This window comes from Propithecus coquereli, unplaced genomic scaffold (assembly GCF_000956105.1).
Source record: "Propithecus coquereli isolate 6110/MARCELLA unplaced genomic scaffold, Pcoq_1.0 Scaffold188, whole genome shotgun sequence".
NCBI lineage: Eukaryota > Metazoa > Chordata > Mammalia > Primates > Indriidae > Propithecus > Propithecus coquereli.
Genome location: NW_012143634.1, coordinates 2,208,592 through 2,212,019, shown reverse-complemented (window position 1 = coordinate 2,212,019; position 3,428 = coordinate 2,208,592).

Here is a 3,428-nt window from a genome sequence, read left to right as displayed (position 1 = left end):
GTGATGGGAACAGCGTAGAACGAGGGCGAGGAAGTTTCTTTCTCTCTCTCTCTCTCTCTCTCTCTCTCTCTGGTATTATGGAAATAATAAGAGGCCAAATGAATATTCTGAATTTAATTCTTTTGCGAGCATGCGGCTGCTATAAAGATGTGCAGTCCGCAATAGAGATGCATAGTTTTGGAAATACAAAGATAGAGTGGCATTCTGTTGAAAGATTCGGCAGCTGACTGGGATGAAATTGAAATTCTAAGCAAGAGAGGAGAAAGATGGGAATCAGAAAGCTTTCTCAGGCGATGCTGTTGAAGCAAGTGCAAAACGCTGCCCTATTTTATCACGATGTGCGTGGGTGGTGAGAATTCTTTTTTTTCCCCCGGAGTTGTTCATCCATTAAATGATTTTTAGCAGCATATACATGATCAAATTTACAGTGGCACTTTAATAAGCACCTTCATCTGCATCATTTAGAATAAAACTTTAGATGTGATTTAGAAACAATGAGAACTTGACTAACAGGTAAGGCCAACTCACCATGCCACAACTAGTAGAAAAGTGACAAAGATAACTATGTGTGTGGATTAAGTACTTGCAGCTGAATAACGCTGTGTCGTGAGCCGTGGGACTACAAAGGGAAATATTTCATAATCCCTGCCCTTAAAAAGCTGAAAATTAAGCAGAAAACTGTCAGCAATTTTAGTGGAAAATACAAAGAATCCTTTATAATTTTTTTACATTGGGTAGACTCAGCCCCAGAATAATTTATTTTATTAATACTGATGAAGAATTAAACTGAGGATTTTTTTAAAAAAAAATATTTCACAGAAAGTAAATATATCATAAAACTTAAGAAGAAATTTTTCTTGGGAGCTTCTTATAGTTATTCATGTTGAAACTGTCGTGTTCTGCTGTACCAACCATTTATTATTCATTAATAAATCGATAATCACTTTAATACTTTTCCACAGAATCTTTACTCCAGTCACTGATGTTTACAAGAGACATCTTAAAATTTTTAGTTTTACTGCCACCCTTTATTAAAAAGCCCCTTTTCTTTTGTTCTACCTGGGAAAAAACCCTGTCTAACTTGGACCAGCCAGTCACAAACAGAATCCACCTGCAAAGATAAAGGATAAGTGACAAGTTCAAAGCCATGATGGGAAACCTGGCACTTGGCTGATGATGATATTGGCTAAATATCTTAAAAGCAGAAGATCAAAATGCAAATGGAAATTGGACTTTAAAACTGGAAATAATCTGAAAGGGGAAATGACTTGTAGCTGAGTAAGAGCCGTGGAAACAGTCAGGAATACATTTTCTGGCTCAATTTTGTGGGTCAGATCGGGAGGGAGAATGAACTCTTTGGCCATGAACATTTTCAAATATCAGAGCTTGACATCCATCCACCTTTTCATTTCTCCTAAGAAATAATTTGTGGCTTTCTCAACATATGCTCTCCTCTCCACCCTGCCATCTTTCACCTTCGGATTGTCAGGGTCACCCTATCTGCTGTGAAGCAACATGAAAAGGTGCAGTTCTTCCTGGGTGGAATTTTCCAGAAAGTATAAAGATTGCTAACACATTGACTACTTGGCTGCAGAAGACAGGCTTTCTCCCAGATGGAGCCCCACTGCTTCCTCCAACCATTATTCTGTCAGGGGTGGCGAAGAATACCATCTGCTGCCCCATTCAGGAGGGAGGCTTTGCCTCCGCCCATTGGGATGCAGAGGACCGGTTTCTAAGGCTGTCAATAGGTATCTGGCAACTGCAACTCTTTTCATCACATCACCATGCTTTTTAGAAAGGTCACTGTGCCATGCATGGTTTCTTTACTGGCCATCATTAAAGTTGCTGAGAAAGAAGGGCTCCCTTTAACTTTCCATTTATGCAAAAGGGATGAAAAGACCCCTGCTGTTATTTCATATGCACTCAGGGAAGGAAGAATTTGAGGAAAAAGATGTCTATCTGCTGGATGGGAAATCTTTTAAGGGACCACTTCTGAGCCTTTTATTTCTGGTCCTGTTTTCAGGTTGCCTCTCTCTTTCTTGGTAGCCCTAGTGGACATTTAATAGGCGTCACCTAGCATCCAAACACCCCTGAGGGAATGAGTAGTCCCAAAGCAGGTGGGAAACAGGATCCGTCTCTTTGTTGCAGAACCTTAGGGAGCAGGTGTTTCCTCTCCCCTCCTCAGGGCAGCTGGAGGAGCCAGGAGTGATCAAGTCTGGTCCCCCAGATGAACCATCCAGGAGGAGTGGTCAAGGCATACCTACATTCAGAGGTTATTCTCTCTGTGGTCCCACTGGAATTGAGAGCCCAGAGGCTGCAGCACCTAGTGTCAAGGGCAACAGAGCCCAGAAATATGATGCCAGGTGTCCTGGAGACACAGGGCCCACGGTGATGGCATCCTTAGCAGTCTGGTCTTTTTGGCTACATCTGTGTTCACCACCATTTTATGAGCCTGGAGCTCCAGCTTTCCTGGTGATTCTGTGAATTGCACCCAATCCCCACCCCTGCCAAGATCCTGCCAATAAATTCCTTTCTGCTTTAATTAGCTAGAGACAGTTTTTGAGGTTGGCAATGAGGAGTCCTGACCTGAACACTACATTTTCCAAATTTAGGCAAACTAACATCATTAACATACAAATGGAAATACAGCCTCCACTTCCTCCTTGTTACTTTCCCAACAGATATCTGGTTTTAGATTCATTGTCAGTCTACTATAGTATCTGTTATAACATTTCAAAAGTAGAAAATTCTTGTGTGAGTATATAATAAGATCCACGGTGTACATGTGTGTGTTTAATCCCCACATACTGGCATAACCTACTAGGCGCAGTTTACAATTATCTGTGAGAATGTAAATTTTTAAAAAAAATTTCAGAGTATTATTGGAGTACAAACATTTTGGTTACATAAATTGCTTTAGGACAGTTTGAGTCAAAGTTGTAAGTGTGCCCATCCCCCAGACGGTGTGCATTGTACCATTAGGTGTGAATTTACTCATCTCCTCCTCCCCGCCAACCTGCTTGATTTTCAATGAGTTTTATTTCCATATGTGCACATAAGCATTGTTCGATTAGTTCCAATTTGACAGTGAGTACATGTGGTGATTGTTTTTCCATTTTTATGATACTTCACTTAAAAGAATGGTCTCCAGTTCCATCCAAGAGGAGTTCCATACAAGAGGTATTAGTTCACCATTTTTTTATGGCTAAGTAGTACTTCATGGTATACATATACCACATTTTATTAATTCACTCATGGATCTGTGGGCACTTGGGTTGTTTCCACATCTTTTTTTTTTTTTTTTTTTTTGAGACAGAGTCTCACTCTTTTGCCTGGGCTAGAGTGAGTGCTGTGGCATCAGCCTAGCTCACAGCAACCTCAAACTCCTGGGCTCAAGTGATTCTCCTGCCTCAGCCTCCCAAGTAGCT